Raw genomic sequence first — 22,658 nt, 5'->3', positions numbered from 1 at the left:
TGTAATTAAAGTTGTATTGCAAAAGTACATATTTGACTGCTTACTATATTTATTGAACTCTGTGACATCATAAGATCATTAATACTGAGGTAGTAGTGTAAGTAGTAAGTGAAACTAGAGCAAAATATGTTATAAACAGTTTTATATACATGGACGTTGGACATTGTGAGAGCTGGTTTCTCTCTTTGATTTGTGGCGAGATCATTAAAGCATATGAGAACTTCAAAGGGAAAAATCTAAGAACAAATCTGACATTTACAAATAATAAGTCGCTTTTTCAGGACCAAGAGCTTCATGAAACCACTGGTATGGTCTTCAACAATGTGTTTTAACAGGTTGTTTTACTATTCCTTGATTAAAATCTTCATTTTAAAAGGAACTAAAGCTGTGAAAGTAATGGAATATAATACAATAACTTGCTCTGAAATGTATAAGAGTGGAAATATGAGGTAGCATGAAGTGGAAATACTTAAGTACCTCCATGTTGTGAAATATAAACAAAAAAGATTTAGTGTATCTGTGACTTTGTGTGGTTTAAACTGTCCAATCCACACAAGTGAAGTTATCACATCTTTTTAGATGCATAGATGAACTGGATGTTCTTCTCCTAACTTGACTCTGCAAAACAAAAACAGGATTGTTCATTTTACTTGTGAGTTTATTCATACAATGACAAGCAGCTAAGGGCAACTAGACCTACATTGTGGGATGAGCTCACAAAAATTGAAAAGCTGTATAACTGACAATGTTGCCTGCATGTCCCAGTGGGCTTAAGCATAATAATAAAACTTTCTATTAATTCTAGCCCTATATATATATATAGTGTGGATTTGAAAAACTGTCACAAAGCCCCCAAGGATTTCCATAACTGTTTCAAAGGACTTTGGGGGCCCCAGGCATAAAGGGACCTGGGGGGCCCTTACATCAAACCTTCTGTGCACCCCCAAAGAAACACATGATACCAAATCAAATCATTCTTATCTTCAAATTATACTCTTATTCCTACTCTGCATTTTCACACAAGCAGTTGTACCACACAGTAGAGCACTTTTTCACCAGGTATAACAAGGAAGAAATCTGGACAATAAGCACAAATACTGGTTAATTAAAAATGCACCTCTCCTGTTGATTTAATGAGCAAATAGATATCATTATTCCAGTTACAATCATTTGTATTCTTCTGTCTAAAGCTAATGTAAAACAAGCTTTCAGCACGGCCAAAATGTTTTGGCTGTGAACGGGGTTGCTATTTAATCGCAGCAATAATGTAATTAAATCAACACTCTTTCAGCCGCTCTCTTTTTCTTAGAGCTTGGTGATACATCATTACTCCCATAGAAGCCCATAAACACTCAAGTGAACTCTCCTGCTGGGTAAATATCCTCACGTCCACCTTTTTCAGGTTTGGAGGCCGCCCCCCCGATCGTCACGAGAAATGAAACTAATGCTGTTGTGAAAATGGTTTACAGTTTAAAGATGACCCATGTCTCTGTGGTGACCTGCGCCTATGTGCGCTGACCTAGCTGCCTGCTATGTATGAGATTGCATCCTTGTCATGACTGCATATCATGCATGCTCATAAAAACAGCAGGAAGCGGAGGGAATAAGATGAGGGATGGATGTTGTTCAAGGACACACCGTAACCGTAATGCCCCCCGTACTCCGAATAATCTCTTCTATTAGTGTGGTCATATGGCTGGAGCGTGTACAGTCATGGATCTTTAACTCAGCTATTGTAAATGTTCCCCCCCACCCCTCCCAATGCTGTGTGTGGCCATGGCCTTAGCTTAGCATTTACTGCTTTGTTTCTTTTGTGTCAGCTTTCAATGCCAACGGCAGTCAGAGGTTGAATAGGTCGCCCAACCCACCGGTGGGGACGCTGACCCCATGGTGCTTTGTTTTATGCAACACTGTTTTTCAAGAAACCAAACAGACGTTTTATGTAGAGGGAAAAGGGGAATTAATTGATCCAAGCCAACAGAAGTTTCCCAAACGCTGGCCTGGTAATAGGGGACCCGTCATCATTAGGATTGATGGCAGCAATTTATTATTAATGATTCGTAAAATGAGATCCAGTAGACCCCATTTTAAATACATTTTCCATTACAGAGAGCTGACAAGCAACACTGCTGATTTCCCCACCAAAGCCGTTCACTGTCTCTCTCCCCCCTGTGAAATACTGTATCCCTACTTCACCCGGCACAATGTCTCACTCTGGTGATGCTTGGATTGTCCCAAATTGAAAGCATTTGTTTTAAAGCTGAGAGGTGAACTTCAAGCCCTGTCACGGTACCGTGATATTGATGCGTTTTATTTTGTTTTAAGCCACTGGATCCAGTATATCCTAACAGATATTGTCTTTCCTAGAAGAAATGCCCCCCCTCCATGGCCTCAGTCTCTGCAGCCATCTGCTACGATACAATTTCCTGTCAATCAAACTGCCATTGTTGTATTTATACAGCAGTAATCCCAAGGCTGCATGTTAAGTCATTTACAGAACGCATGATTTAGAATATCCTAGCTTCCCTTTGGTAATAACCCAAAAATACTGACAAAAAAATAAAAAGTACTGACGAAATCAACGTGTAACACAGATGGCGCAGATTAGTGTCTGCACGACAGTGTTACTGTAACATCTGTCTGAAGTGTTTGTTTGATAGTAACACAAAGGTCCCACTCGTCAGCTGGGGGAGAAATTGCAATCAGGATGGATTTAAAAGAGGGGTCAGAGGACCACCTGAACCTGCTGACACGTTGCAGCTGATTTAAATACAGACAGCATTGAAACTGCCTGTGGGCCCGCAATGAATTATTTCACAGACCTCCAAACTAGACATCTACCTTCTTACAGTAGATAAAGCTCCCTCTCCAAAAATACCATTAGCAATGCCTAGAGTGTGCTTAATAATTGATGACGAGAGCATCCGTGATAATTAAGAGTTAAGTGAGTGCGCATGTAGGTGTGTGTGTGCACTTTAAGACCCTGTGAATGTGTGGGGTGATCTCTTTGTCTCTGAGGCCACAGTTGGAGTCCATGTTTGCATGTGGTTTTGCGCCCATCAAAAAGGTGGTGAATCCTGTTGAGCTGTGAAAACAACTCTGTAACATCCTGGTGCCTTGGCACTCATCCTCCTTCATACTCCTGCTGATGTAAGGGGAGTTCTAGGAAGCCATTACTCTAAATGACTAATTTTCTTGGCAATATTGGAGTGCAGTAGACGAGCGTCTTCCTGGGCTTTAAGCTGATATGTTAAATATTTTGAGCGCCATCATTCTGAGCAGCTACAAAATTACAGCAGAGATAGTGGAATTCTTTTAGTATGCAAATTAAATCAAGGCAGCCATGTAAGTAATGTAAACAAGCTGAAGACATCAACTGTGTGGCCGATTAGTGTTGGTGCATAGCTGACATTTAAACCAGATGATCTACACTGCTCCACATTTCATGTCCCCAAATGATGAATTAAGCTACGAAAATCTATTCACCATTCTGAAATTACCCAAAGCATCTTTTCTACAACACTGTTCTGCAAAAAACCTCAATACTTTATCTATGATAGGCTGATATCAGCCGACTTTTTCAAAGTCCAGTCTACAAAGTACTTCTTAAGACAGCAACTCAAACAAATAAGGCATAAAATCATGCGATAACATAACATGGGGCTGGGCAATAAAACAATGTCAATACTGAAATATAACTTTCATCAATAGAGAAATAAGAACATTCCATAAACAATATATTGTTTATGAAATGTGTAATCACAGTTTGGAGGTATAACACATAACTGATCTACCTCAGATTAGTAAAATGTTTTTTCTCTTACTTCGGAGTAAAATAGATATTTACCGTGATAATTATCAATTGCAACTGATATAACACTTTTCATCTAATTATAATGTTTGGCCTTATCGCCCAGCCACAATATAAAACAATATAATGCCTTTTAGTCTTAAAGTAGTTTTAACATGTCATATTCCGGATGTCATGATTACTGGGGTACTTAAAATGAGAACAGAGCAGTCGTTAATGTTATTACTACCACCTGTGCTTTTCTTAAGCATAAAATATTTCTTCTGAAAAGACCAGTTTTCATAAATGTGCCTTTGGAGGCATTACTCTGTTGGTTCAAATAAGAACCGACTGGGAGAACTGATAAAGCTGGATAATCACAAACTGTACAATATTCTACCTGACATCACAGTGTCATGCCATCACCTCACAGAGTAGGATACTAATTCCCAGCAGCAACAGAGTAAATGCTGGTTTGTGTACCGTCTCACTCTTCTTCCCTCATCCTGTGCATGCTGAATCTCAGCCTCCTCATGTCAGCACAGAGCTCCCATAACCCAACTCCCACTCCGGCTCTGAGATAAACTCCCACTCCAGCTAAGCAGAGATAAAAAAACAAATGCTCTGTGCAGAGTAAAAATACCCACCGGTGCTGATGCTGTGGACCAGACAGATCAGACTTACAACTGCTTACAACATAGCACATGAGAAGTAATTTGAAGAAACACACACCACAAATAATAATCGTCTGTAATTTTGGCCGAGTACGCTTTAATGCTGCATTTATTTCTACATAAGAGAAGAAAATAGTCTTGTTAGTGTTTTACAATTTCCATTTCAAAATGTTTGAAGGAATGTCCGTTCATTGTTACAGTTGGATAAATAATTGTTGTAATTTTTACATTTATAGATCCCACCAAAAACGTTTGTCTGACATACGTATGCCCTGTCGCCTTCAAATAGGCTGCTTGTACTTGACATCGATTGGTTTGTATACAGGCAAGTATTTGACAGTTTGTATCAATTCTGCCATTGTATTTATGGAAACCTTTTAATGAAATACATGGGGAGAAAATTGCCAAGGAGAAAAACGTTTTTGTTCGTTTCGTAGATTTAGTTACCATGGCGATAATAATAATAATAATAATTACTTGCTGATATCATGTTAATTTTACCAGCATCACCAGCATCAAGTGCAGTACTCCATCAATTGAAAGTCCTCAACAAGAATTATGTATTCTGAGGAGAGGACCACAAGCTGCACTGCGAGCTTCTTCTTTTTCTTCTGTTGTTTAATGCTGTCTCAACTTCCTGGAACTCGTCCAAAACAGCCCCATAAAAATGTCCACTGCAAACAAAGTGAACCCTTGGCCAGTACATCTGGACCCATACCACCGCTTTAGGTCGGACTAAATTCTCATCGACTGGTCCGAGGCGTGTTTTTTAGATCTTGTATTTTGGTTTTGACTAAAGCAAAAAGTCTGAAGGTCCAGACCAAACAAGGGAAATGTGAATGCACCCAAAGCCAAGCTGAAAAACGCACAGGCTGGAATGTTACATTTCCACTTGGTTCAGGGCCATCTTCAGACCAACATTAGCAGGTTTCATTTACAAAGCACTGGACTCCAGCAAAAGGAAAGCATGGTTGTAACTTTGGCCATATGGCAAGGAGCTTTAGTGGCCAATTAAATATCAACATTCAAGCTCTCACTCCTTGCAGATTAAGTTTTAACGAGAATGGTTTCATTTTACTTTTTATCCAAAGTCTAGTATTCTGCTAGGTGATTTCAGGTAACAACACATATCATTTCTCGTTATATAATCTTTTTAAACCTTATAAACTGCTGCCATGTCTTTGCAGATGTAAGTTGCAACAGCAGCAGTTCATCTTCATCCAAAAGCCTCTTACAACGTCAGAGTTTAGAGTTTGTCTCATCTGTAGACTGTCTTTACTGTGGGACAGGATTCTTGGTGGTAAAAGAGGTTAGCAGGGTTTGAGTGTGTTGTGGGGGCTGGTCCGCAGCACCATTAGCCAAGTACAGACTTTTATTAGTGACAGAAGAAGCCGCTATCAATTACTGAGCAACATTCAATCTCATTTGTGTTCGTCTTTATACAGATTTCCTGCCTCCATCCCCGTTTTGTGAGAGAAGATCAAGCGTCACCCAAATAATACAAAGTGTTGTAGAGTCATTTGTGATTCAAAAATAATATGAAACAATGGACTTGTTTACTTCTCATGGGAATATCCCAGAGTACAGGCTTTATGGCTGGCTGTTCAGGAAAATATAAGACAAATCGTAGCCCAAGACATTCTCTACACACAGTCCCTATGTCCTCGGGAATCCCTCCCCTGTGATCAACCTCCCTACACCTCTAGCAGACTGGATTCATATGGCAATCATGTTGGGTCAGAGGATAACAGTTAGTGGAAATCTGTTGATTCCCAGGTGTTTTGTTCTCTCAGCATGGCGTAGCAGCTAATAAGAAAGAGTCTTAAAGGATCAATAATGAATGTCGTTTGAAATGTCACAAGTACCCATGTCACATTAGAAGCCCTTGAAACCTCTCAGAATCAGGTGACAACCCCGTTTTTTTCTCAAATTTATTCTGAAGGATGTTTTGATGATTATATGTATTCACAGTAGAATATATTTCTTATTGTATTGATTTACTTGCTACAGTTGCATTGTGGCCATGTGGCCATTACTGTATGAAAACCAAATGGTGATAAAATAAACAATGGACGTTTCTTAGTCAGACATAGACAAGCTGTTTCCATTTTAAATATTTTAAAGATACTGTAAAATTACTGTTGCTGGTCCAACCTTTTTAAGTTGTTAAGTGTTGTCTGATAAACCCTCAGATTCATTAATCTAATACTCAGACCGGCTTTCCTGTATTTCATCATCTCTCAGAATATATACAACCCCACCCCCCACCACGCAGCGCCTTGTGCTTTTCTAACCCAGAGCAGTTTTCAGTCCAAATGAACATTAAGCACAGACTGACTCATTGATTCTGAGGAAACCTCTTATCAAACTCGCATCACTTGCAGGTATATTATTGCCATTCTGTGCAGTGTGTCAGTAAACATTTTATTCACTGGGGCCATTTCAGCCTCACTGAGCTGCTGCCCCCCCCCCCAACACACACACACACACACAAAAGATGACTAAAATAAAACTGTATATTTTAACCTAGTTAACATAACAAATAAACATACAAATTACCATTTAAACAACAGAGCGGTGTACGCATTCACATATGCTCAAGTATTTACTTTTACATTTCCCCCTCTTCTCCCTGTAAGAACGCAAGTACTTAGAACAGTCTTACATCTGAACATTAGCTACCTTCCATTATTAATTTTGTGTGATACATTCTGTGTTAGTCGGACTGAAAAATGAAATTCATGAATTCAAAAGACACTCAGTACTGTACCGTGTAATTAGAGGCGTATTATGCACTTAACTGCAATTTGAATAAAACAATGCAAATCACTTTCCGTTGAGACTTTTAAGGGAGGATACTTTACTTTTCACTTAAACCCACCAAGACAAGAGGAAGATCTAAAAAAGGTTGTCCTCTGAAGATCCCATTATGAAGGTCTGGACCTGTGCTTTGACTCAGCTACTGGCCTGGTGGCACTTTGTACTCACTGCATGTTGTGTCTGGCTTAATCGATACACAACAGCTGCAACTGTTCTGCAGTTACATGGCTGATGAAAATATATACCACACGATGCTGACCTCAATTGGCTCCCAAGTCTTTCAAGTAAACCATGATGTCTCTTAAACACCCATCTCCTGTAGTAGTTATCTAAACCACATTTATTTTGGAAAGTGACTTATATTAACTGTCTGTTTGATAGAAGCCCCACTCTCCGTTTCACTTCTCATACAGACAGTGGTCGTCTTTCATAATTCAAGCCTTATAAGTCCAAAATTGACTCTGAGATGCAGGTCTCTTAATGTGATCCATGTTTATTGAATTACATATCTGCTTTAGATTTATTATTTGGACTAAGCTTATAAATCTATCTAGTTTATTTATGTTTCATATAGTACCTCAAAGCCCAGAGGACTTTCAATGGACTGGACATTAAATTATAACAGCAAACTAACAAGGGCTACATAAAAATACTGTACTATTAAGTACTCAACAAGTAACAAGTAAAAGTGAATTATGTGGCAGTGTTTGCATAGAGCCGTTTCCTAATAAGAAGGCTGTTCAGACTTCAGAAGAATGTAATATTGGCTGCACATAACTGAGACTGTGTAGCAGCCTTTTTACTGAGCCATGGGGAAATTGATTGCAATATAAACACATTTAATGAGTCTGATGATCACTGGAATTCAAAGCTAATTTGACTGAGTATCACAACAAAATGTTGCTTTGGGAAATACGGGGTATTCAAGCCAATGCCAAGAATTCCACATTAATTGGTCTGTCAATTTAAATTATGCATTGGATTATAATTCTGACTCTGACCATTGAACAAACACACGACTGCCCACACCATACCAAGCATGCAATGAATTACATGGTGAATATGTGAAATATTTCTAATAGCAGCTCATTTACTTTGGACACTTCCTGGAAAACCATCAATCAACCAAAAATATCTTTAACAAAAGTCTTTGTATTCACATCTTTTTAAGTCATCTGTATGATCCACTGGGAAATGTTTGCACAATCAAGGTCTAGGTAAAAGCATGATCAATTTGTCTCATTGCTATTTCCACTCTCCCACTATCAAATTGCAGATTTTAGGGAATGGGTTGTGCCTGGAATTTATGATGACTATTAGAAACACTGGCACGAGTGCAAAACCAAGACAGTGGGAGAAAGAAATATTTTTGTAAGAACGTTACTTCAATAAAAAGATTAAATTCAGGGCGAGCCAAAAATGTTTCATTTTTATGAAACACGGAGTGCTGTATTTATGCCAACCTATAATCAGAGACCTAAAGACTGAAGTCCCACAGGGGAATTGGATGCTCTAGTAATGGTGACATATTGAAAAGCGTAGCACTTTCCCTTTTACAAGACAAACTGAACTGATATAGCATGATGGATCTTCTACCTCATATAGACGACTGTTCCTCGAACAGTAGAGTGCCCACACTCACATTCTGTGCCACTGGATTCATCTGTTTACAAACCCTTATTGACAGACTTACACAAAGACACAGTACTTGTGTACAGTACACAAGTACTGCTTTTATCAGGGTTATCACAATTGAAATTGTCCTTTGTATTTTAAAGAATGTGCATTAAATAACCTTTTTTTCATTGAGCTGTCTTTAAGCAAGAAAAAAAAGAATAAATAAAAACATACAAAGAAAGATTTATCATTGTATGCTACCTGCAAGGACCGGGCAATCCATTGAATATCCAAGGTAAATCGAGATACTTTCGAACAAATAGGATGAGACACTGCAGTTTATGCGCTTATTCTGTGAAGCAAGTGTTTGCATCTCACTCTCCTTGCAACCCCTACCCACTATCCGTCTGCGAGTAACCCAACCCCCACACAACTTCTCCCTCAACAGTTCCCCTCAACACTGCCAAAGAAATACAAACAGTGGTGCGATTATGGTTTTGATGTTCTACGTCTTATTTTACACAACTGTGTGTTCTGTTGTGCTGGAGAGGAACACCTTTAATTGTAATTCTACTTTAATCAGCCTGTAATTGTAAAGAAAAAAAAACGGAGGTACCATATTAAGCCTATTGTTATTAAATACAGGGTACCTATTATAGTTTTTCATTTGCAAATATTGAAGCTGTATGTTCATGTAGGGAAGGAAACTGACTTTACATTTTATTATAATTAAAGTCTGTTTTAACAAAAGTGCTTGTGAAATCATGCATGTAGCTTTGACTAATAACTGAACAATTGCACCACTTATAATATAAAATTCCATCACACACACACGCACACACCCATACATATAAACATGATGAAATGGCACAGCAGCAAAAGTATGAACGGAAAAGAACAGTCAGCATGAAAATTGGTTATAAATTGAATGTCATTTATAATAAGCCTCTAGCATATTTTACAGCATAGGGCGTCTTCACCAGTACTATTGCAGGATACAGGAACATCTGAAAAAAGTTTGTTCCCAGGTAAATTATTGGAATAACACAAAAAATGATTTACCGAGAAGCATCAGGGGGGAATCTTTAATCTAGTTTTTACCACAGTAGTTGGGAAAGTGTTTGGGGAAGGTCTCAGAACACTTTATTATAATGGTTGTTTCCGGGGAGAGGCAGTGGAAGTTGGCTTTAAACAACTCGGCTGGAATAGGGTCAAGTAGATGACTTCATCCTGCTAATTAGAAGACTGATTGCATCTTCTGTCATCATATTATAAGATGACATTTTTGGTGGAGGTTGCTGTACAGGGAGATCAAAGAGCTGTTTCATCCACAGTAGCATCACTTACTCATATAGCGATAACTTTTTCATCTAAGAAATTCGAATGCTTCTCAAACACTTGGGGAATCAGAGCCTCCACAGCTGCAGACACCCGGGCAGAACAGTACCAGACAGTAAAGAGCCTGTGCATGTGCATCTCAATTAATAGCCCGCTTGTCCATACAGGGGGGAGAGATGTTCATTTATGCCAAATTTTACTACACTTTCTGTTATGGAAGTTTCCTGGAAGCTGGTGAAAGTCGAACACATGTCGGTGTTCGGATTGTATCAGATTCTTAAGCTTAAAGAATGCATTCCTAAAATCACATTGTGTCATTACGTCTTGCCACTGGCTTCTCTGTCTGGGCATCTGAATTAGAATTGAAAGTCCATGAGCGTAGACACTACAATGTACTGCTGGTTTGCCCTTCACAACCTGACCTTCAGCAGTGCTTGGAGAGAGAAGGGAGTATGTGTGGAATTAGACTCTATCCCCCTAATGGTGAACAGATGTAATAATAATGTGTGAGGATGGTCAAAAATTCCTACACACTATCATGTCAAATAGCGATGCACATGTTGTGTTCACCACTTGTGGAAGGAGAGGCGTGGAAGATATGAGCAGTGGAAGAAACCACATATATGTGCTAACTATTATGGACATTATTACATTATTTTTCATGGATGCAAAGGCAGTAACAGGGAGACATACTGTACAAAATAGAATGATAAAAACAAAGTCTACTAATGCTTCTTTGGATTGTATTGTTCAGTTATATGAGAAATGTTTAAAGTTTCACAATGGCCTTTCTTCACCTCCACCACAGATAAAAAGTTGTTTATTTCACGTAATTTTTGTTTGATGTGGATAAAAGCTGCTGTAAATGTATATAGACTGGGCAATAATCAGTTTTTGGCAGACAATCATCATGAACACTCACTAATTTCCGATGCACTCTACTTAATTTTGCTCTGGAACCAAGCCTGTGAGCGCCAGCTGCTTTGTTCACTTCAGCTACGATTCCAAAGGGTAGAAAGTCACAACAATTGTATATGGAAAACTTTTCAGAATTACAAGACGTTTTGGGATCCATAGCAAGAATCGCCAATTTGCTGTTTCCTTTATAATCAATTAAATAAAGAATTGATAATTTGAGTCGGATAAATCAGAAAATGTTAGTAAGTGTTGCCAATCAGTGGCTGGTTTATTTATTCATGCCTTAAAATGCTTGTCTGCAATGGAATTCAACTTGTTCATGAAATAATCGGAGGCCAAGTATGGATCAGGAGTAAACCCACTATCAATAATACAGTGTGACAGCGACAGTTAAATTAAGTCAATAGAGGTAGAGATACAAATTGAGGCCATGCAGGGAAATAAAATCATTAATGGAAACCTCTTGACAAAAAGGGATGTCATATTTCAAACAAGCAATGATACTAGATGATTCAACTCTCCTACCTGAGATACTGTCTCACGAGGACACTGACACAGTTGGATGGAATTCAGCCATTGCTCATACATAATTAAATTATAGTGTTCACACCTATAGGCCCCTACGTTAGCCCCCCACAAAATGAAGCCATAAATATCTTTAACAACCCCTGTTGGCTGGTCGCTGTATAGGTATAAAACAAACCCTTCTCCGTGTTAGTTGATAGGATATGGAGCAAACAAAAAAATGTCTAAGCACACCGCAATCACTCCTGTGCAAACTGTCTCCAAATGACATCAAAGGTGCAAGATGGGGGGGTTAAAAACAGCTCACTTATTTACACATATGCCTCAACCCTCTGCAACCAGTGATGCATCTAAATCCGATTTCAATGTGACACAAAGTGTGTTATTAGATATGTAAATTAAAAGGAACATTATTGTTAACAGGACCCCAGTGAGCTTTAAAAGCAGCTTACCAAGATCCTATGCGTAGAAAGTAATAATACATGATTAAACTCTCTGATGTCCCTTCTCAGTTATTATTTCAAGGCATTAAACTGAGTCCCTGCACCTGTAGGACGTTGAATTAAAGTGTGCAATTAGAGCAGAGTAACTTAAGTTCAAATCTTAGGCTGTAAACTGCAATGGACCCTTCAGTGTTAAATGAACAGTTGAGCTAAATTATTTTGGGGGGTTCTTACAAGTGTATGTAAGGAGCTAATGCGATTCAGTATCATTTTATATTTTATGGGAAGGGCCTAAGCTGATAATATACAAACTGCACAATTACATTGGCCCGTGGGTAATGTGAAATGTAGGTCAGACGAAGAGGGAAATGACAGCAAGGAAGAGGTTGGTTCTTCCTCCTCTGCTGAAGGGGTTGATAGATAATACAACCTGCAATTTTCCAAAAAAGGTTTTAAGTCATAATCCCTCCTTCATGGCTCCTAAAGTCAGTACTGCTACTTGAACCCTGTGTGACCAAAGTGGTTTAAACAGACCAGTCAAGTAAGCAGCCAATGTTCCCATCATTAGAGTCCCACGATCTTACAGATACGTAGATACAGTGGAGGGACAATGTTCAACACCACAGGCATAAATTAACGTGCAAATGGGACTTTAAAAGAAAAGTCCACCCACACTTTTAAGCTCTGTTCAAAAAGCTTACACTTTAGAGTTCTATACATCATCGCAAATACAGGGGGAGAAGCTCTTCAGGGACAAACTGCCCTGGCAGCAGATATCTATTAAAGTTCCATATTAAATTATCTGTCATATCTTTCCCAATTCAATTTATCAGTACAATTTAAATCATGGGATACTTTGGTGGAACTACTAATGGTAATAAGATAAAAATTATACAGTGAGAAACACTCTGTTACACTTCCATAAACTATGTTGGCAACAAGGGTGCACATGCACACACACAATAGTCAGACTCACACACAACCAATTCCAAGTGATAGATACAAAGACTGGAGAGTGAAAGATTAGTTGCAGCTGAAACTAGGAGGTCTGACTGTGCATGGACAATAAAAACATTATGGACCATTGCGCGAGCTCACGGTCGGACAACATGAGCGAGCTGGAGGCATATAGGACAGCACACGCCAAGTTAAACATCTCTTATATTATTATGAGAAATGCAACAGAAGGTGCTTATTTATAAATTGTGTGACACATTAGAATATGGTGAGCACCCACAGTGTTGTTCAAATGTATTACTAATTAAAAACAGACATTAAATAAAGATGAACTTATATTTATATCTTCATATGTATCTTTATGAAGCAATGCCACTGTAGAAAAGTAGTGGGAAGATACTTTCGTCAATGTACAGATTAAGCAGCCAATGCCACATGTCATTTGGCTGACGCTTTTGTCCAAAACGACTTACAATTAGTACACTAAACATTTATGAGGGGCCATTTAGGGGTTCAGTATCACGCCAAGGACACATTCCGGCAACCTTCTTGTTGGAGAGCGACCACTCTACCCCCTACGCCAAACCGCCCCTCAATTGAAGTATAATGTCTCTCATTCTTCTGAGTGTGTCACTTTTTCCTAATCCTGAGGGACTTAAAAAGGGGGACTTAAAATTCCTACTAATGGTTGAGAAAATAGATACAAATGCAAAGCTATTATGTAGGTGATACTTGATGAGAACGCTCGAAAGAACATGGGCTGAATTTATCCTGCACACCTTTCACTGCTCTCTGCGCATAAACACGGTGTCTGAAGATATTAAATAAACATTGTTCCTGTGGTTAGTTATTTCGAATTTAATATCTGGAAGCAAGCGCTTTATTGCATGCAGTGAAACATGTCTGTGAGATTTGAATTTCAAATTAGCATCCTTTGAATAATGTGAAAAAGAAAATGTTCTGCATTTGAAAGAAGTGAATAAGTCCCAGTGGGGGTCTGCGCGGCGAGGTGCGATGCGATCATCTCTTGTCGTCAGAAAGCAACACAGGGTCAAACATGCGCACACAGGATATGCTCCGAGAGTGGATAATGATTACAGGGTCGCCGGAGAACACGTTACAATGCAGGCCAATTGAGCAGATGGACATCTGTGATTGAAGATGTTGCTTCAGCGGGGAGTTATCGTACAGCGGGGGCTGAAGACTTCTCCATCTGATTGTGCACTTGTCTGCGTTCACAGACAGTGGCCTCCCAATGAAAGCAAGATTAAAGCCTTCCGTGTTTGCTGTCAGGTTTATCGCATGATTTATTTTCCATGTTTTCACTTCTCTATTCACTCGACACACTGTTGTGAGACGTGTATTTACCAGCTGAATGTTGAGCACCAAGTTAAAGCTTTGCTGATTGAAGAAGAGAAACCGATCAATTTCTTCTCCTCCTGTTGATTTTTGTTAGAAACATTGTTTTACAAGTGGATGGCATGAACCCAGTCCCTCTGCTTCTGACACCACACATTCTTCTAAAGTTAAATAGATCTCTGGATACCGGGGTCGTTGTATGTGTAGACTTCTCTCAGTAGCAAACTTCAGGATTGCTGCTGAATTCATCTTACGAGGATTATTATTTCTGGTGGGTTGAGCACTGTCAGGTTGAAAGATAAAGAAAACTTAATTTCCGGTACAGAATTGTCTAAAAACAATCTAAATTAAAAAAGTAACACTTTTAGACTCGTATAAAAAAAAGAGAAGAAGCAATCTAAAGTGAAAATTAAAGACCCAAGTTTCCAAATGACATGGCAGTTATTAACATGTTAAGGATAACTTGACTGCATTCTGAATCATAATAGTCTCTTTTTAGTTCCGCTCCTGACCAGAGATGTTCAAAGAGATTTAGAGCAAATGGAGGAACAGAGCATGAAAGAACACAACAATTAGAGGCTCAAATGTCACCAGCACCGAAGACCGACCAATTTCGCATGCAAACAATTCGGCCTCTTTCTATTGAGGACAGACGCAGAGAGAAAGAGAATCATCCTCAGTAGAAACAATTATAGACAAAAACAATGACTCTGAGAGAAGTGAACGCCTGTACTACCCTCCCAGAGGAGCTACCCAGCCTCTCCGCCTCCCACAGGGCTTCAGCTTTAAGGCATGGCCAGACTCTGCCCATCCTCCCGGGACATGAGGCCCCACCTGCTGCTGTAGGAATAATCATCCACTGGAGAATCTGGGTTCTGTGCGGCAACAATCAGCCCTCAGCTCAATAACAGTCAGAGCCACAAGAGCAGTGAGTCTCGAACAAAAAGTTTCACAACGCGATGTTATCGGTGCGTGTCTGCGGCAGCGTGTTGTGTTCTCCATTTGATTTGCGGTGTTTGTTTGAAGTGAGGACTTAATGTTGGCATGGGTGGCATGTTGCCTGTGTGTGGAGCAGTGTTGTGGAGAGCTATCAAAGAGAACAGCTCGGCAGTATAAACTGCACTTAGGTTTCCACACAGAGCTCTCGTGATTAGATTCTCTAAAAAGCTTCAGTAAAGATAACACTTGCGAGGATAAGCCTTTGCATGGCAGGGTGTGTGTGTGTGTCTGTGTGTGTGTGCATGTATGCGTGAGAGGGCATTTATTGGAGAAGGTGGTGGTGAGGGTCATATCGCTCGCTTGGTGAGCATGTAATGTTGTTGTCAAGGCCACAGACACCTCCACAGCGCGCAGAGAAGATGAAGGCCGACGCCTCTTTACCGCCATTTCTAAGCAGATTATTTCTCCTCTGTGTTGAACTCTTTCCTGTGCGCTTCTTCACCTCACCGCAAACACACAAATGGCGAGTAATGTTAATCTAGAAAATTCATCACCGAGGTCAGGATGTCAGCGTCAGTATTTAATGGAAAACTAATTCAGCGCCTGCTGCTGAATCCTGCGGAGGCACTTTGAGACACCATGCCTGGAGCTCGGGCAAAACCAGGCATTAGTGGATATCACACCGCCACAGGTTCGGTCCATCGCGGTAACTATCACATTAATAGGTCGTGGCCATGAGGAGCAGCGCCTCCGTTTCGCTGCATACTCAAGTGGCAGCAGCACGAGATGTGCAGAGACGGTGGAAACAAAAGACACCGACACAAAGACAACTGAGACAGAACCGTTTGAATTAGATTTGATCACAAAGGATAAAGATAATTTACTTCACCGTTACCATTTGTTCAGCAATGGGTCAAAAACCCTACAATGGGACATGAAACTGAGTGAGTGAAACCATATCTATTCATTATGATCCCATTCTATGGTGTTCATTACAACATATGTTCTTTTTTCTTTTCCTTTAGATATCAATTCTGTTCCCCACCCTGGGACACACGCTACGATGGAACATCACATTCACCCCTCCATCCCTGGACGTATAACTGCAGCAATCTACCATCAGCTGTGTGGACAGCATGGAGTACAAGGGGAGTGTTACAGTTTCAATGTATTTTTTTAAAACTCTACAATATAGGCTGAAACACTTTTCCCATATATTGTTCAATGACACAAATACAACATTTCAGTCAAAGACCCTCTACAGGTTCAACGTGAAGTGAACAGAATAGATTGAGAAGCCTCAGTGCAGAAACAAGACGAAATCCAAATGCCTCTATTAAATGAAATCCATTTCCTCTCTGAATAACACTCTAGGACAATGGTGTCCATCAGCCACACACTCAAAAAGATAACAAATTTAGAACATTTATTGACATCTCTAAGTGTATTGTATTATTGAGTTTTAGTGTGAAGACACTACAGACTCTGTCACAGTCAGCTGAAAGGAAATTGTTGGAAATAGAGCAAAGGTCTTCATCTGCAAAGAAAGCCTCCTCTCTGTCGAAGGTCCAGAAGTTTGAGCTGCAATCACAAGATGTCAATTTGGGCTTTTAAATACAACTACTTAAGAGCCAAACCAATGCGGATTTTGTAGGGCCAATGCTGATGTTGGATTCACAAGATGTCCTAAGATCAAGACTCTTGAACATTAACCATAACATTTATAATAAATATATATGAATACAAAAAAAACAAATACAATACATAGACCTCGAAATAAGCTAACACCATTTTACCTGGCAACAGCTTCACTATAAGCATCACTGTAATAAAACTGCTGTACACAGAATAAAGACCCCACTCTGCCTAGAGATGAAACTGATTCAGCAAAGAGCAGCCGGGCAGCTGCTTAACACAGTATTCTCTCTATTGTCTCACTGTCAGCCACGGGTCCCTGAGGGACCACAGTCACATCCCTGTGGCAGAAAGAAGACCCCCTCGGGTTGTACATTCAAGTTGTAATTTAGTTAAGTAGATATTTTTTTAAATACTTCAAACTATTCTCAAGAATACACAGTTATTTATTGAAAGCTTAAAAATGCACTTAATTGTTTTCTCCCCCCGCCTGACCTTGTAAACTATCTGTGTATTGAAAGAGATGAGAAGAGGACTCTTGCATGCTTCAGCAGCGGAGGGAAACGGGGGCTGGTACATCTACACACCACATCTCGGAGGCCCCAAGGCACCAGTGATGGCGGTAAATTGACAAAGCAACTAGATGTGACAGGAGGAGTCATCAAATTGCATTTTGTAGGATCAGTGTTTTACCCTCCTCTCTTTTCCCTCAGCACTTCAAAAATGAGATCATTGCTCAATTTAAACTGATATGATTTATCTTAAGCTAGATCCACGTTACCCACTCGTTAACATGGAGGAGAATGAACCCTGGAGCCTCTGGGGACAGAGCATGTAAATTTGATGCTGCACAAAACTGCGAGTTGTCTAGTCTTTGACAAATACACGTCATGTTTATGACTCCGTGACTGCGAGATGTTTCTTCAGAGATTATATATTAAATCAGTGTCACTCCAGGCCAGTCGTGGCTTCCAGGTGAAACATTTTTCCTCATATTTTCTTCACGTATTATAAAAGGTGATGACTGCAGCAGAGCCAAACTGACAGCAGAGCGCACATCAATTTTTAGAGAGATGGAAACGTTTGCCCTCGGCATCAGAAGTGTTCATAATCTGGAAGATGGTCATGTGGTACGCCACACCGCAGTTGTGCGTGCAACCATTATGATGGAATAATTGTTGCTTCCCAGGGAATAACCTATAAACCCAAATGACTTTGCATGGATTCACGGCTCTTTTTTTTGCAGAACACTGTGGCTGCTGGCTACCCACTTTTTGATTGCATGAGAGAGAGAGAGAGAAAGAGAGAAAGAGAGAGAGACGGACCTCTGAGCAGAGATGAAATGTATCAATGCTACTGTTGCTCCCGCCCTAATTTCATCGGGGCTACAGTAGAGTAGATTGCAGAGAGGCTTGGTGAAGCATGAAGCCCTGTCTGAATACTGGGTCATCTAACAATCTCAGACCACACAGATACAGTGGTCCGAGTTTCATATTGGCCCACACCTACTGTCCAGCAAACTGAGATGAGCTATAATTGAAAACACTGGACTGAAGCTCTGGGCGACTCAGAACTGCTCCTGAATACAGACCCGAGAGTTTTTCTTCACGCTTACCTCCAATGTTAAGGCCATGTTTCTTTTCACATTCATCAATTTCACCAGGAAATCTGCACTTTCATTAAAACAAGCTGTCATGCACGTCTTTCCATCATTTAAACACCTCATTGTGTAAAAGGGCCAGAACCTCTCGCCTTCACTTGTAAATGAATTGTGCTTCGTGTAAATTATCTGCTCTTTATGCAAATCCACTTCCAGTTAATAGCGGCTGATTGCTGCGCTATTACTGGTTGTTGGTGTGGAATAAGACACTGCAGCGTACCATTTATTGTCTCCCATAACCTACAACCTCTGTGCAATCACATACCAGGGCAGGAGCATTTATAAACATTAATATCAAAGGCTCTAATAAAAAAGAATAATGTCATGGACGATGTCCAAACGAGACCAAAGGACAAAGTAATTTCCATTTGTAGTGGGATTCTCCGTAGCTGCAAGCAGGGATAAAGTAACATTTGGCTGCTCAATTAATTTTAAAGGTTTTTACACTATTGAGCACAATTTATCCTCTCCTCTCTCTCTTTTCGGTTACCCTTTGATATTTTTGTTACACAAGCAAAATTCCTGTATTTTCATCTTGTGTATTAATATGCAGGTTGAGCGTGGAAGGCTGTTTGTCAGCCTGGTTCCCCTCCAGCTCAGCAAACCTACATTTTCCTGTAATTTTTATGTTGTGGCTGGAAGCAGGACCACTGCACCTGCTAAGACTGCAGCTCCTCATCATCACGATAATCATACTGAGCGTGATCATAAACGTCTGAACCACCCTTCTGGGTGTTTCTAGGTCAAAACATTGGACTAAAATAAAAAGGTTATTTTTCAGGATTTATCTCCTTTTCTATATTGTGATTAGTTTGGACATCGTGATACGAGCAGAGATTTTACAAAGAAAGATTATTATTTATTTTAACCGCCGATGATGAGGATGTAAAGTTTATTGTATCTAAAAAGCATGTTTCCTTACATCTCAAGAATTTGTAGGACCATAAGAAAGTGTCTCTGTAACAACACAATTATAATATTGTATAACATTTCCCCTTTATTAAAAATGTTTTCCCTTGGGCGATTTGATACAGCATTTGTGAATATTTAATTGCATTTCTATAATATAATGATAGCGTTATCTCTCATATATATCATACATATATCAATTACATATCAACCATGCAACAATTTGCATCATCAGGACTGCTGCCCTCGATCTGATTTAAACATTGAAATAATCCAGACAAACAGTTATTTTAGTAATTTAACTTTTTCATTTATTTGCTGGTTTAAATCCCTCTGATGAAAAGACAAGAACAAGGTCAGTGCCATTAATCTAAACTTAAAAAATGAGAGATTCTTTTTACTTCTACAAAAAGGCATATTTACTCAGATTATCAATGATCTCAACATCCTCCAATGACTTTTAAGTGCATATCATCAGGATTCTGCTTTGTATATGATTGTGAAACAATGACAATTATATATTTAGATGGAAAACGAGTTGAACCTTTTTATTTGCCAAACTGCAACTGCACAGTAAGAAATCACCCAGGGTCAACTGACCCTTTGATTAACCATTTTAGAAGCAAAACACAGCAAATTAGTCTATTTGAAGTTTTAGATGCTGTTTGTCCAATGGTATGGTCTATGAAGTTCACTGGTACAGACCTCAAAGAAGTGGAAAAGTTGTTACAGGCACATCCTGGAAAAAAAATGTATTCCGCCACCAGCGAACACAGCCATGTCAAAAGAGAACATATATTATTTAACAAATGCTCTGCTTTCAGTCCAGGTATGTAATGTATTTCAGTGAAGAAACATGAAAGCACTTGTGAGCATAAAATGTTTCAGCAGCGGGCGCCACATTCCATCCACACATTTGTTTGTATAAGGCAGCTCCATCCTAAACAGTTGTCTCGTCTGGCCAGATTTCATATTCAGTTCTGCGGGAAAGTAAATACTATTAAAGTAAATGACATTCTTAAACTGTCCACAGGAACTGTGGCAACAGCAGGATGATTGCAAAGTGGATTTGGCTCAACAGAGTCGTGTTTATTGGCAGCCACTAAACCAAGTGTGTCTTCAAACCTTGACAGAATAATGTATCTGTTGGTCGCATGTAGCAGTATTTTCACAGAACAAAGAAACGCTGGAACTACAGGAGAATCGTTTCTAGATTAGAGATATGTAGTCCGGTCACACTGAGTTAACTCTGGGAATTCAGCCCCAGCCAGTCTTTGTGGGAAGATATTCCAATTTAACTGGTTAAACAACCACTTAATCAATCCACACCTACAGAAACAAACATATGGCTTCTTAGAATTGTTCCTTTGGATTCATTCGTTAATTTTCTTATCCAAATTTGATTAGAAAGGAACCTGCCACCAATCCCGACAACAAAGCCACATCATGGGAAATGGCCCATGTCAAGTGGCGTTGCATTGAATGGAAAGATTCAAAGATAAATCCTGCTTCTTGATAATATATATTTACACAGTGCCTTGGCTTGTGAACTCTAAGATCCATGGTAAACTGTAATGCAATCCCCTGGCCGTCTGAAGCAATAAAACAGACTATGATATTTCATATTTGCCAGGTGCTTTGGAAAGGCTCACCTCAGAGTTTATGATGCCACGTCACCTCTGCTACTTCCGCATCATCTGCATACTTTGATGTGAAGTGGTGTCAGTGTAGAGAGGGAAAACATTAACTCACCCGCACTTCAACGTTATATAACATTTAATTTTTTTCAGGAAAACCTCACAACACATTGCATGTGAGCACATATCATGAATGACAACATTTCTATGTACAGTTATTTACAATGTGCTGTAAGATAACAAATCAAACACCCATCCTGCACCGTGGCACACAAACAACAGTGTGGATTGTATCTAGTTGGAAAAAAAAAAACAAGCGCAGAAATCAGAATTTCCATCTTGGACTTAATCTGTTCACACTGCCTGGGGCTTGGTGTCCAACCTCAGGGGAGCCCCAGCAATCCCCTGACTCTCTCTGGAGACCAGCAGAGAGAAATGTGCAACAGAATGGAAATCGCAACACACTCAGCCCTCCCAGATTGCAAGTGAAAGCATTTACAGTACACTGGGTACAACATGCAGCCAAGCATTGATAATGAGGGAAAGGGAGAGAGAGAGAGAGAGAGAGAGAGAGAAAGAGAGAGTGTTCGTTAGACAATATTTGCAGACAAATACAAGGCAAGAGAGTCAACTCATGTTTTTATTTACCCCTCTAGTGGGGTTGGGATTCTGGCCTTTGTGCTTCGGCCCTTTGATGCAGCAATAGTGATCTTATGAATGGCCTTCAGGGGGAGGAGGGGGGGATTTCAGATAGGGCAGAGCTGGGAGGAAAGCTCTGAACAGTACTACCTGAAACATGCAATTACAGAATCTTTCCCATCGAGAGACAGAGAGTCAAAAACAGAGAAGACAGGACGAGAGGGTGGCATCTATAAAACAATTATCCCGGACAGCAGTGACATGCCTTATAGGACTGATTGCTTTCCCCGACTTGGTAACAGACGGATCTGAGAGGGAGTGCACTCTGCGGATCACTACATTATTTATGGATGAAAGAGGATCCAAAACAGAGCGATCAATGCATAGATGAGACCCGCCACCAAACGACTCCAACCTGAGCGTTTGAGTGCACAGCAGAGTGAGAGGTGAGCACCACAGAACGGACAAGTGCAGCACTGTTTTAATGGCTCCCTTCCCCCTCCCCCCCCCCCCCCCAAGACAAGCAGCCATTAAATGGCCACTCCTATCATTCGGACAGTGGGAGAAGAAGTCCAGGTTTGTCCTCATTTGGGTGAACCAGTAAATGAGCCGGCATGACCACCGAGGAATTACAGCCATTTGGGCAGATCCATCAGAACAGTTTTGCGGCCATGTTTCCACGTTTGAACACATTCCTGCACACGAGCACCCTCGCAAATCTTTTGTTATCGCCAAAGTGGCCGCTGTGAAACCAGTACACCATGCATGTGTGATATGGACTGCTCATGCTAGCCAGGG

Source organism: Platichthys flesus, chromosome 8, assembly GCF_949316205.1.
Source record: "Platichthys flesus chromosome 8, fPlaFle2.1, whole genome shotgun sequence".
NCBI lineage: Eukaryota > Metazoa > Chordata > Actinopteri > Pleuronectiformes > Pleuronectidae > Platichthys > Platichthys flesus.
Note: the sequence above shows the minus strand (reverse complement) of the source record.